General features: G+C 38.7%; 1 protein-coding gene across 6 annotated transcripts in view; it reads right to left on the bottom strand.

Moving 5' to 3' along the window:
- trc (Serine/threonine-protein kinase tricornered) overlaps window positions 1-15106 on the bottom strand; it is a 111336-nt gene that overhangs the window by 24870 nt on the left and 71360 nt on the right. The window contains exon 1 of one of the 6 annotated variants that reach the window (XM_046611776.2): window positions 9216-10419. The exons of the other annotated variants lie outside the window; for them this stretch is intronic. The gene's annotated coding sequence lies outside the window, so the exon portion shown is untranslated. Of the gene's footprint in view, window positions 1-9215; window positions 10420-15106 lie in introns of those variants that run through there. 6 annotated transcript variants of the gene reach the window in all.

Here is a 15106-nt window from a genome sequence, read left to right as displayed (position 1 = left end):
AGTGCGTCATAACTGTTGCCGAATCGATTTTGTTGTCTGCTGCAAATCAAGAAAAAAAATTAACGTGTGATGAAAATAATGTTGAAGATACGACAGATGTTACCGTGTCAGGTGATGGCACGTGGAAAAAACGTGGATTTGCATCATTATACGGTGTAAGTACGATTATTTACATGTTATTTGAATGTAAATCTTCAATCGCGTTTTTCTCGAAACTACATTTTTGAAATCGGTAGTCACGATTCCTCGAAAACTTATGAACCGATCTCTTTCAAATTTTGCACACTTCTTCAAAATAACATTATCTCGTACTTGAACGAAGGAATTTTTTTTTTTCTATTCCAAGTAATTTTTCAAGGCCATGAAGGGTGCAAATTTTACTCAAAATAAGGGTTTTTTGTTTTCAACGCCGCCAAAAATGTAATTTTTGTTTTTTTTTTTTTCCTTCGTCCAAGTACGAGTGTTGAACATCTACTAACAGAAAATTTTTGGTTTTTGCATTTCAGATAAATCTGTCATGAGTTATCCTGACTACGCCGAGAGAACTTTTTTTTGAGGGGTCATAGCAGACGACGTGTCCACGCCTTAATTTTCAATATTTTTCGATGAAAATTTCACAAACTACTTATAAAATATGTATCTTTTATGTGTTAAATTGATGGAATGAAATATTCTGTTGATTAAGTAAAAAAAAATTCATAAAAATGGAGCTATTTTGAGCTTTTGAAACCCACCTAACCCCTTAACGTTCGTTCACCCTGGAATTTCAAGTTCTTCCACGTACGCGATTCATTTATTATTAGTTTGAAAATTGTACGTATAATACCGAGTTACCGTTAATAATAACAGAAATAACCGCAATCGCTGAGAATAATATCAATGACGATTAATGGAAAAAAAAAAAAAACAACAACAACAATAAATCATACGATTCGTCTATCCAGCGTAGCGATGAGTAGGTACGATCGCAGTTATAGATTAAGATTTATAAAATAGTTTTGCAGAGAAATCCAAGGGAGGCAACGTCCAGAGAAAACCGGTGATCAATCATCACGAGCGGCGAATACCTATAAGCACGTAGAGCTCTGACAGTTCCGAACGCATCAACGATTCAAAACTCGATTATATACGTTCTCACAATCTATAAATGTATACATATACGTACGATTTATACGTATGTATATACATAATAGATACAGGCAAAGGTGGTCGCGTCTACGGGTCGTAAAGACTGCGGAGAGCGCCGACGCGGCGTTTTCGACGCTCGATTCATGATCGGGAAAATCAATAACCAAAGCTCCTCCGGAAGCTAGTTTCAATCGCTCGTACATACGGATATTATATTTTTACAGCTCGCGCCTTCTGTCAAATGCAGGTGAATTTTTCGAACCGTATAATAATAATTAAAAAAAACGCGAACAAAAGTAAAAAATCTATCTTTCCAGAGGTCGTAAAATAGAATGAGTGTGCGATATCGAATTTGAACAACGCGCAAATCCAATTCATATAACACACGCACATCCGTAATGGAATTTTGAAACGTGCGGAAAGTCTGATCAAAGAAACGTCTAAATAAAAAAATTATAGGTATTATAGTCAAATCGTATAGAATCGTCAGGATGAATGAGACAATTTTGCGACTATTGAAATACACTGCGTATAACTTTGGAAAATTCGATATTACGACCATTATACTTTTTTACCCCCTGACCAAATAACTCAGGTCCAAGCTCGGCGCTTCTTTTCCACCAATCGACCCTCCTTTCGATTCGGATTGAGGCCAATCGGTGATATTCTTTCCACACGTATCTAAGTATAAACGTATAATAATAATTAACGAAATTAATGGTCGAAATCATCGTCGCAGCAACTTGCGATTCCGTCCAACGTAACTAAAAGAGATTTTATACCGATACGTGACCGACGAAGAATTTTAGGAAAGGAAATGCGTTCGCGGCCTGATTTCCATTAGCTATTTTGAGATCGTGGAAGCCGCAAATTGATCCTAGATACAAGGAGCCGTAAGCTTGCAACGCTAGCAGCAGCAGAAGCAAGCCGCCTGTTAATAGTTGTGTACCTGGGCAGGTACGTACATAATGCACTGTGTATACATGCGTGCGTTTACCGACGATGCCGATGGCGATGGTGGTGGTGGTGGTGCGGTAGAAGCTGGTACCGTAATACGCGTTTCAACACAATTTCAAAATTGACCTTTAACACGAAACCGAACGCAATGTAGATACATGAAACACACGGGATGAAAAGTTGCGCGGCTAGGGAATTTTCAGAAGCTGTTTCTTGAGCAAAGGTAAAGAAAAGAAAAGAAAAGAAAGAAGTGGCCAAAGATATTCCGCAGGGTTTTTTTATTCGTATTTCCTGACTTCTACCGTGCAATTATTGCTGCAGGAAGGAAAAAGAAATCAAAGACGTTACGACGAAACAAGAAGAGGAAAGAAAAAAAAAAGAAAGAAACAAAACGCCAACTGATTTCGTTTAAATTATACAAAAAGCGTCAAGGCATTAATCGAGACGGATTCCAGCTATGTCGTAAAGCTATAATGACATATAATAATACAACACGTGCCGGGAGGAATGGTAATTTATTAATTTTTTTTTTTTTTCCCCCCTCTTTCGCGACAAGTGGAACGGAAAATAAATACGAAAGGATTACCGGGTAGCCATAATACCGGTAGACGACGAATGACGAACGAGGGTAGTTAAAGATTTTGGCTCTCGCCCAAAAGAGGAAGGATGGTGAAAATAAAGAATTTAAAAACTTGAAAATAAAAAATAAAACGTCAAACTGTTTCGATACACTCCTCGAGCGAAAGCGCCATTTTGCAATCGTCCATTGCTCGAAGCTATAGTCAAACATGCTTTTTTCCCCCGTGTTAATTATTTCAATTGTTTTTTTTTTTTTTTCGCCTTAATTAAATCACACGCCGCGAACAAAACTGCGCTGTAAAATTGTTTCGAATAGCAAATTAAATTTATACTTCGAATGAAAATACCAATAAATAGACAGACTACAACGTACTGTACGTGTTCACTTTCCTTTGACAAATTCCATCCACACCGTTAAACGGCATACTTCAATTTAAGCCGATTTTCCGCGTCATATCACTGATCTCCGTATCAAAAATCGTCTGCAGTAGACGAAAAAAAAAAAAAAAAAAAGAAAGAGAAAAAAAGAAAGAAAGAAATGAATACCTTGTAATACGGCCGGGCCAAGTATGAGGTAGGTAAGGGAAAAAGCACGTGCTTGTGCGTGACTTGCGAAGAGTTGCAACGAGGCGCAAACGCGATTGAGTCTAACGAAAGTTGAAAAGAAGAATTCCCCCCCCCCCCCCCACCCCACCCTCTCCACCTCCCACCCAATATTCCATATCGAAGCTAATAACATGGAATTACAGGTTCGTGCGTCTTGAGGAAGAAAAGAGGTTCTCCTCCACTCGCTGTAGAGCGGGTTATTGACCCAAACGAAATATCTAGACGCGTTCTACTAAATCACACCGGGCGCTGCTGGTTGCCGGTTGCTGTCCGACTATGATTGTTTCGATGCTGATTTCAATGCAGCAACAAACGAAAGAGATAAATCGCGCAAGTGAATGAAGACTAAATATGTTAGTATGGATTTGAACGGAGTTTCACAAAAATCTTGTACAAAACGCGTCGCATGTTACCTGTAATGTATGTACATACACGCGAGTCCTTGAAACGTCTAAACTTGTTGTTTGTTTCGTGAAAAGAAGAAATTTACGTTCGTCGATGATTTATCAATCTGTTCCGTTAGGTTAGGTTCAATTTACGTTATGTTAAAAGAAGAACGAGCGAACAACGGTCGAGTTTAAACTTTAAAGTAAGCTTAGGATACACCAAGGTCGTTAATACAAAAGCGAACATTCGTCGTTTTGAGAATTTGTACCTGAGATGACTGTTAAGATCAAGCGTGACGAGCTGCTTGAATAAAAGGATACGTGAATGGAATTGCAATACTTGCTACATACCTTTCCTGATTCCCAATAAAAAGAGAGAAAAAAAAATAAAAATAAATATATTATTGCTAAAAATTTTCCAATTTTCTGATCACGATAAAATAATAAATTATAAATATAGTACAGAGAGTAAAAACTGATCGTCCATTACTGGAAGTACGATTGGGATTTCAGATGTTTCATTTTGATTCATTTTTCAACTCAGCTCACCAGGTCAATTTTTAATAATCGTTAAACTATAATAACGATCTACGAAAAGCTCGAGCTTTCGTTCGTGGCGCTAGTTACCTTATTCGTTACAAATTGTAAAGGTCCAAAATAAAAAAAGAAGACATTCTGCATTATTTCGGTACACAGAGCGTGCTTCCGCTATTCGTCAAATTCGACATTTACAATGATAACGCGGCTTTATAGAAAAACGACAACCGTAGTACGTCAATTAGTAATTAGCGTAAATTGTCTTCCATTCTGACCGTACGACAAGACGAGACTAAACGAATCTCTGACGTAATTGTCACGAGTTTTCGAAGGTGCGCGTATTATATGTATAATAAGTAAAGTATGCGTGAAATGAATAAAAAGCGAGAGACACGAGCGCGTGCGTGTTTGTACAACGATAAAAATTTATCGCCAATACGTATGCTCGTCTTACGTATGTACATAATTCTATACACAACGGATAATATACGACAAGGTGATATTATGTACCTAAAGCTACATCGCAGGAAGTTGATTACGACATTTTCCGTGCCCCGGAAATAAGACAAGTCCATCCTCTGTCTGTACCATACTACGAGTATAAGGTTAGAGATAAGAAAAGGCGTGCAGCTTTTCAAAGGTACATAAGGTAAGCATGTAATCTATGTATAGACACAGCGCAGCTTAACCTTGGACCGAATTGATCTTTTCACGCCGAACGGCAATGGACTTGACCCTGATAAGATTGAAAAAAGGAGTTTTTCTCGAGCAGTCAAACTCTGTGCACGGATGCATGTGTTTGAGTATCCATATATAACCACACACGTGTGTCATATGCACACATTGTATGCGTGTATACACGCACACAAGCGCGTAGATAATTGTACATCAAGTTTCGAAAGAAGTTTATTTATTTGTGCACCAAGCAACAGCAGCGGTAGCAGCAGCTTATATAGTCTCGTGCCCCCCGGTGAAGATTAAACCAAAGTAGTGGGATGCTCTAAAAAGATGCCAAGAAGAGATACCTCCTAGCTTGCACAGTCTCGATATAATATGCACGGCCTGCAGCTCGGAAACAGTTTTAGCCTTCGAAAGTTGCTACCGCATCGCTTGCCAGCGCTCAAGTTCATCGTGCATGCAACGATTTCTTTTTGTTTCCATGTTCTTCTTAGCTTAGTTTTTTTATTTTTTTTTTTTTTCGTCACGCACGGAAGGAACTGGACGAATCCAACGGCGACACGACGAACGATCGTCGATTAAAAAAAGAGCAACTCCGCGACTCAATCTGCGACAATTGCCGGCGGTTAATAAAGTTTATCGACTATACGACCGAATCGTGTTATCTGAACGAAGAAGAAGGTATATCGTATATTATTAGATATGACAGCAACAACGTAAAAAAACGACATCGCATCCTCGAATGTTAATAGAATTAGAAGGAATCGACGTTGTTGTTGACGCTGCAGTTATTTCCAACGTATTTTGTTTTATTCTTTGCTTCTATCATTTTTATAATTATAATATCGCAGCTATGCGCTAATGCCATTATACCATAGCGAAGAGAACGAATGAAACAAAGAAACCAAAAAAAAAAAAAAAAAAGAAAAGAAACGAAAAGAAAGCCCATGTCGCGAAATTCGATTAATCGCGAACGAACGAAAACCCACAGACGTAGGTAATCCTTGTGTAGCGTAATCACGAAACAAATGCAACGAATTGTGAATAAGTTCTCTGAACTATAATTTTGTTTAAAAGATAAAAACCATCAAAGAATGAATGGTATCAATTAACAAGGTAGATAGTTTTTTCAGATATACTTAAAAACTGATTTTCTCGTATAAGAAGTTTGATACAAAGTTGAAAATATTACATAGCAAAAGAGGAAAATTACCGAAAAAGTTAGTACTAGAAGATGGCAAAATAACGAACAACCGTTCATACACTTATTCAGAATACCAAACCATAATTACACCGTAATATCTGATAATTTTTTCCATATTATTATACGTATACGTATTTGTTATAATACAGAGTAAAAAATATGTACGAGAACAACACATGCGTATCATAATTATGAATTAATGTATATGCTAAAGGAGATATTTAGCCAGAGATAATCACGACCGTCGTCACCGGCCGAGGTCAAAGGTGTCTCGAAAGCTTCCGTGACGACGACAAACAGCATCGCTGTTTTCCTCACAACATCTGTACCACGCCGATCTAGCAATATGTGTAGTATTTGCGTCTTGTTAGAAACGCAATAACAACAAGAACGGCGTTTAGTCGTTATTTAAGTCCTACCTGTCGCGGCTTTTCTTATTAATCATTTTCATTTTTCTTACGCGTCGTCTTAAATATTTTCATCGTTAAAGAAAAGCCGAGTCGCGTAAATGAAAGTTGAAACTTACCGAGATTAGATTAGAAGTGGTTTGGCCGCCACATACGAAGATTTGCGCCAATTTGCATGCCCACATGTGTGTTATACACAATAAAAATGGCAGTGACTTGATTACGTTAACGAAATATAAAACAAGCTTACAGAAATGGCTGACAAATGACTGAAATCACGGAACATAATTACCATACGAGGTGCGAATAAGAACAAAACTCTCGATTTTCTCCAACTCAACGTATAATAATAGAAGTAGGTAAATGAAAATAAAAACGAGTTTTACACTGACTAGAGACATCGATGACGATACATAAAATTCTGCTATCAGCGGTAGAAAAGCGGCTCAAGTTTCTTTTTTCCTTCTCAGTTAATGCGGTCAATCGCAGCTCGTGGATTGAAATGGAAATACTTAAAGACAGGCATCGAAAAGCTTCGGTAAAAGGCTGCTATCCTGACAGAGTGTCCAGACCTTGGCTGTGGTTTTGGATGATAAAGAAGTCGTGGTGAACGGATTTTTGCGATGAACTTTATATGCGTAGCGAAAAGAAAGAAAGAAAAAAAAAACCCCGAGCCGCGTATTTTCCACAGCTGATAACATCGCCGCAAGCTTTGGTCTATCCGTAGCCGTGCTGTTTTTCCGCACAATATCGTATTGTCGTATACTTGAACGATTCCAATATACTCCTCGAAGAAGCTGAATCAAGAACGAACGACACGCTATCCGCCAGACTTTCTGGATTCGATACGTGTGTCGGATGATCCCTCTCTGCGTGTACCAGTTGACTCACCGATGTTATAATAATCATCGACGATATTTGTTTAGCTGCATTGGAGTCTCTTATCAGGCATTATACCGTGCCATTAAACTCGTTTCCAGCCAACCTGCGCCACCTGCTTCTATTCACCGATCATCCATCCCGCTACTCAATCGAGTACCTAAATCGCAAATTTGCTCCATTCAATTCGTCGCAACAATCTCGATCGCTCGTTTGATCAATGTAATTTGTTAATCGATAAAGTTTCCATTCAGTTTCATACTTCTTTCCCAAACGTCGTATCATTCAATTAAAAAATTGAATTTCTATACAATCTCAATAATAAATTTCAATCTCAAACTGGTAATGGATCGTAGAAAAATGGCGCAGCAATGAGGAAAAATTGAACAATGATTTACTGTTGGTTTTTGTCCATAAAAAAAACTCACGTGTTAATCAAGATTTCTCGACTGATAGATAAGATGACAAAGACGGTGCAAGGAAAAAGTGTAAATTAAAGTGAATAAAACAAAGATTTTGAAATTCCGTGAGTAATCTTTTTTTTCTTCTTCCTTCTACACGTCCACCTGTTTGTGTTTGTGCAACTCTACCTAAACACACACACGATACAGATGTTTATATATTTGCATAGGAATTTGTAAGGCATGATTGGCGAACCCGCAATATTGTATGGAGAGGGGAAAAAAGCGATCAATAACAATTAAAGAGACCGATGAGCAGTCGAGGTCGAGCCTGTGGTAGAAGTTTATTCTGGCTAAGGGTAGGTGTGCATATTGGCTAAAAGAAACCCTGACAAAGGCAATCCAGTCAGTTAGTCACACACATGCTGAACGCGGTGTTTCGTAGTGCCTCTCTGTCTGTCTCTCTCTTTCTTTCTTTCTTTCTTTCTTTTCCTCTCTCTTTCTTTCTCTAAAATACTCGAGCTCTGACTCACTCGTCGCAGTGATCCACGCTGTTGCTGCTGCTGCTGCTGCTGCTACGAGAAAGAGAAAAAGAGCCGGAACCGCAGATAGAGAAGGATAGAATGAGAAAAAAAGAAGGAAACAATGGGGAAAAGGTAACGACCAAAGAGAGAGAGAGAGAGAGAGACGGACAACCGTACCTAAAAAAAAGCACGGCTATATATTACGTATAGGGAATTCCGTACTGATTTGACCCCGCGTTTCGTCACCTGTACCTACGTTCGATTCTTGATGCTGCAGGTATAAAATTCGACGTTTCGATTAAGGTTTGATGAATTCGCAGGTGCTTAAGATGTAATTGTACCTAATTCGCGATCTCTGAATATACCAGATATATAGTATTCTTTTCGCGGGTATAAATTTCAAAGTCAAATGTATCTTTACCGTGAACGACAAGCGAAAAAAAAGCTTTTGGAGGAAAATGAATATCCCATTTCCAAAGCCACCTAAATCAAAGCAAGAAATTACTCATACATTATACATATCCGTAGATACCGAGGGCTCGAGAAGTTCAAGGTAGGATTTTCTCATTCTCGATTGGCCGATGGCGTTCTCCACACGACGCCATATTGATACCTGGGTAAATACGTGTATACACAGTGAAGTGTCGATCATTTTATAAACCGCGCATTGTTCTGTGACACGAATTACAATTAATTCCTAGACATTACAATACATGATATAACGTAAGTCAAAGCTCGTTAAATGAATTGCGTCGATACATATATATGTGTATATATATATATATTCGACTGGAATTTAGAGGAGGTTACAGACCGTATAAGTTCGAAACGATCCAATGTAAAATTTTTCCTGTAAACCAAACGGCGAAGAAACACCGAGTCGCATAATATATAAAGAGCAGAAGAATCCTTAAGACTAAAAAACGTACCTTGTTTATCAGAGATGGAAAAGCTTGAGGAGCAGGAAGCAAGGATGCATAGCGAACTCGAAGAGACGGAAGAAGAACAAGAAGCAGAACGGTACAGAACTGATCGCGTGACGAAGTCGCAGGCAATTAAGAGCGAGCTGGACGTTAAGTTTGTCGGTCCATGAAGCTGAACGTCAACGGAATCAGCGGTTCCCGATGCAGCAGCAGCGACTATTCATCGAGTCACTCTACTTGCGAGATACTTTCGAATCCCAGGGACTAGACGGAGACCGAGTATCGCTTCAGGCGTCCTCTGATCCACGTAGCTATATATATATATATATGTATATGTATATATATTCACGTGGTAAAACAGGCACGGTGTTGCCTGTGAGTGTACCGTACACCAACTCCTCCGAGAGTACAGAATCACCGAGCCAACAAACCCACAAACTCACTCACTCACTCACTCACTCACTCACTCGCTTACTCGGAATAGTAGGTACTAAATAATCATTGTCCATAGCGGCGCACTGATTCGCCGAAGAGACACTGTGCAGAAGAAGAATTCGAAGTGAAGCGAAACGAGAGACGAAGCGAACACCGCGACGAATGCCGGCCTGCCTGGGTCGGAGACACCGCTTTTAACCAGTTTGTCAATACGGTTTGATATTATTATACACAATCGCTGGTCGCGATTAAGTCGTCGTTGCGCGAGCGAAACTCAAGGAAGGGGGGGGGGGGGGGGGGGGGGGGGGTGTTTCGGAGACAAATAAGCGGTTTGAGAAAATTGAAAATTGAAAGATAACGGTCCTCGTCGTCGTCGATAGGCAACCAAACAATACGTACGTACATTCGCTATCTCGGTCAAGTTTGATAAATACCTTATATATATATATATATATATATATATATATGTATATGCATATACTCCAATAAAATTCGTTCCTCAAACCGTCCCTGAATGAATTGTTATCATATAATCAGCACCAGGTACGTATTAATTCACCCACCGCAGTATTCGATTTCAAAGATTAGCAAAATTATTCACGCTTACTGCAACATGTATCGTCGGTAGGTGATTGATGATAATTTCATCGAAAACATGTCTATTTATTGTATAAACATAGGTGAATACTTATTAATCGATCGATAATTGACGACGATTAAAAACTGACTGTTAAATCAATGTCACAAATCGATGCAAGCGAAACAAGGGTTAAGGAAAAAAAAAACAAAAATAACATGAACAAAACCAAGAAAAACAATCCCGAAATCTTCGATAAACCTCAAGATAAAAGAAGGGAGCTGAGGGACGAGAATAAGCACGCGTCGACCGTGTTTAAACGACCCTTACAATTATTAGCCGCGTCCGAGAGACGGACGCGCGGTAGTGATAAAAACAGCGACAACCGGACGACGCGACTCTGAACGCTGGCCGAAACCGTCTGAGACGAACGCGTCGCTACTACTGAAGCTACGCCGTCCCCACTCCTCGTCCTCTCGAGGTAACTTCGGTGTGTTTCGTTGGTCGTTTCGTTACGTTGCCGACCGGGCGACCGTCCCGCCGTTTCCCGCCGACCGCCGACCGCCGACCGCCGACCGTCAAAGCAGCATCGGACCTCGAGTAAAATGGCATTTACAACGAGAGCTCGCTCGCTCGGTTCAAACGCTGCTCTGTGCGTGCGCTATGAGCCGAGGCTTTTGTTTCAGTCAGTCAGTCAGCCTCGTGACAACGACGACTTTCTTTTCCCGACTGGCCGCGTGTACGGAGGTCGTCTTGTCGTGAATCATTATTTTTTTTTTTTCTTTTTCTTTTTCTTTCTTCTTTTCGATTTTCTAATCACTGTGTATTTAACATTTTTTTAGTTCTACTCGTCTTGAGCAAGGTGTGATACCTGACATCGAGAAAAAATTTCTCGGGCAATTTTAGAAGTATTAATATTATATACCGTCGCGGTTGTCAAATATGATGCTTTTTATACTTCTTCGGGTTATTTCCACCATTTTACTTCAGGTTCAGACGGCGTCGCGCAAAGCCTACTCACAATCAGCTTAATTGAACAACTCTACTCTCTGACCGGACACCGACTGGCGTAAAAACAACATTTACCTAATCTTTGCTAATTAAAACATAAATTATACAAAACAATGAATTATAATTTCGTGATTTTTTTTTTTTTCGTTGTTTTCCTGAGAAGAAATAAAATACAAATCTTTGCGTGTTTTACCTGCGAATTATACATACAATTATAAAATCATCTTTCTACAGCTCGTATGTATTTCTTTTTACTGTTTGTATGCGGTGTAATAATTTAACGATTGCGATGCGCGTTACACGTTTTTGATTGTTTTCAAACATTAGATTCTAATCTTCAGACTCTGTAGCGATAAAAATATGTAGCAAGGATTAGAAAATAGCAGAATCACCTCATCGAATTTCAAATAATATTATCAATCTGAAGATTCTATATTTTAATTTTCCTTTCCACACTTTTACATTCTATCAAACAGATTACAACTATTTTAAAAATTCAAAACCGTGACCCGTTAATTAACTAATCTTTCTACATTTTTTTCCTTCAATCCCTCCGATTTAAATTTCCCAACATCATTGGAAACCTATAATCCTAAACTGATTAATACGTGATCGAAGCGAAGAATTTTTGTCAGTTGAAGAGTGCGTGCAGACGAAGAAGAATAGCAAGGCGAGGTCGCAGCTGAATCTAGACGTTCCCGAACCCGTTCGCGCGTTCTAATTTTAGCGAGGTACCGAAGTGTGTTCAAATCTGTAACCTGCACTAGCGAAATTTTCTATTACGTCAAAATCCGGTCGCGCATGATTGTACTGGGTGTGAAATATTTAACGATCAATCCTCTGCCGTCGGAGCTTGCGTCGATCATCCCGCCTATCCGTAATATGTATCCGTGGTAAAATGATAATTCCGGTGCTACGGCAGAGCGGATTCACTCGATCACGTTCCCAAGAATTTGCTTCCGCGGTATGCAGACAGGTATGTATATATATGTATAAGGTAATAAAGGTATATTTATATCAAAGGCTCCACGCAGATCCGGATGACGTAATTTATCGGCGGGTAATTCTACGAGAAATATTTTTACCAGAGATTTGAAAAGATTCATACCTACGTATTAGTGAGGGTGGTCCTTAAAAAGTAATTTTTAAATTACGACTATCTCACCCCCCAAATCGGTTCCAGATCATTGAAAAATAATTCCCTAATTTTTTCACATCTTCATCTCAACTCCAATCCGTGTGGTCAAAGGGTTGAGTTCTCCATTTAAACAGTTTCGAGTGAACAGTAAATCTACCCAACGGATTTAAATGGAATTTGATGCAGGGAGGTTTCTTGGAACGCTGATTACGAATCTGGACTCGAAATTTTGAAATTCAAAATGGCGGATCCAATACGGCGGACAAACATCCCGAAAGTCACTTGCTATTGGATCCGCTATTTTGAATTTCAAAATTTCTCTTCCAGACTCGTATTCGGCGACTCAAGAAACCCTCTTGTATCAAATTTCATCTAAATCCGTTAGGTAGATTTACTGTTCCCTTGAAAAGGGTTAAATGGGAAAATCAACCCTCTGACGGCTTGGGGTTTTATTTTTGATTTATCTGGTACCAGTTAGAGGTACGCGACGGTCGAAATTCAAAAATAACCTTTTTGAAGACTGCCCTAATACGTATGCAATGAAGAAAGAAAATTTTTTCAAAGAAATATCTCACCTCGACTGATGTAGTATAATATGTTAATCTGCTTCTAAATTCTTTTTTTTTTTTTAGTACTGAAACCGCTTCCGAGTTAAACTCTCAATGATTTAAAATCGTTTTACATATGTACACATACGTACGTATAACACGATCGAAATATATACCGCCACGCAGTCGCGAGCAACTTTTAATAAGGATTTGTTTTCCCCTGACGTAGTTATCCCCCACCTTCCGTCCGTCTTACTCGGTACTGATCGCATTATTGTGTTTCGATAATTTAATTTGCTACATCGTCTGTCTGTGTCTGTCTGTCTGTCTGTCTGCCGTCTGGCTGCTGCTGCTGCTGCTGCTGCTGACGATAAGAGGTATGTGTATAACTGTATATGTACAGCTGATAGGCATAGTACACAATGTAATATAACATGACACGGTCTAACGGAACTTAACGTTCCACGAGATCAGACATGAGTGCAAATAAAAGTGGCCCAAGGAAGAGAAAGAAGGTACGGATCACCCGTCGAGATGATGATGATTATTACATTTACCAAAATTGATAAACAAGTTTTACTCACATTTTTTACTACCGTCGCCGCGTCGTGTACGTGATGAACGATTCTGCTCATAGCGGCTCATCAATTTCATTTATGATTAATGAATGTAGGATCGATCGTTAACAATAACACGGTATTTTCGAATTTTCGTGAAATAATCTGGAACAATATTCTGTCTCTTTTCAACAGCCATGCCTAAATAAAAATTTGGCAAATTTACCGAAAATTACGAAGAAAAAAATTGTTTCACAAATTCGAACAAATTTACTTACGTAGTTTCAATGATTATGACAATTTGTTGATCCGCAGGTCACTACTTTTATTTTTAATGAGAAAACATTTTTCTCAAGAGAGAGAAAATGCAAACATTTCACTTAGTTGTGTTTCACCGACATACTCGGTAAAATCTGTTGCGTCGTATTCTCCAGTAAACCGCGTTATATCGTAAGAATAAAAATCCCCGCGTACACGCTATTATTCGCTTAAAGTACATAACGTAGATACTTAGGTATGTACCTACAATCTCTCGGTTTCCCCTTATATCGTCGTTGCCTGTATAGCTGATTCCTGCAAATGCGCAGATGCACCTTGTAACAATATCACTGCGTATACACACACACACACACATATATATATATATATGGTATATATTCTTGCGGTGATGCCGCCGCCTTATCTTTTTCACCGTTCTTTTTGATCGCGTGCTGTGCTAACAATGAGATACATACACATACCTCTGTGTACCTACCCTGTACCTTGTGTACACAATTTTGTTCTAGAGATCAGATAGATCACGATTCTACCGTATGTAATAAAAGAAAAAAAAAAAAAATGTGTCCAAATTAGATTATCAGTATAACGAAGACTCGTTTGAATAATAACATTGAATTACCGAGAAGAAACTCTTTTCCGGTAAAATCACGAAGATTTCTCAGTATTGTAAATGCAATTATTCGGATTTTTAACGATTGCAAATTTTCAACCTGATTCTCGTTATTCTATACTATTTCAACTAATTTGAAATAGAACTAAGGAAACGCGTTAAAAGTGGCAATAAAAGTGCGCATTACAAGAAAAGTGCGCATTATAAGGTGATAAAAATTTCAACTAATTAGAGGCTTACTGCATATCACATCGCACACAGCACCGTGCGTGGTATTAGCTTATAATTAAGCGGCATCTCTAATGCATAACCATGCCAACTTTCCCGACAGCATCAACAGCCAGACGTTATTCCTAATCGTCGTCCGACGACCACATCCTCAAAACTTGAACCACGATAGAATTGCGACAAGTAGGCCAGATTAGCTGATCAGTCTCTGCGGTGCAACGTAATATGCGTTGCTTATGCGTCGCTAAGTGTCAGAATATTGCGTTTCAAAATTAGAAATTTCTCTAATAATCACGCAAAACCATTCTCTCTGTATCTACTATACCGTAACATTACATAATCGATAAATAGAACACGAAATTATATCAGTCATGTATTGTTCTCAATTCATTTTGTCTCTAATAATAATATATCGATATTTTTATTTTTATTTTTTATATTGTTCTTGTTAATCATACCACAACTTCTCTTCTAATATTAAACAATTGACCAGAAAATCGATTGTTACAGGGAA

Source organism: Neodiprion pinetum, chromosome 2 (genome assembly GCF_021155775.2).
Source record: "Neodiprion pinetum isolate iyNeoPine1 chromosome 2, iyNeoPine1.2, whole genome shotgun sequence".
NCBI classification, from domain to species: Eukaryota; Metazoa; Arthropoda; class Insecta; order Hymenoptera; family Diprionidae; genus Neodiprion; species Neodiprion pinetum.
The sequence above is the reverse complement of the archived record's forward strand: the minus strand, read 5'-3'. Positions and strand labels throughout refer to the sequence as shown.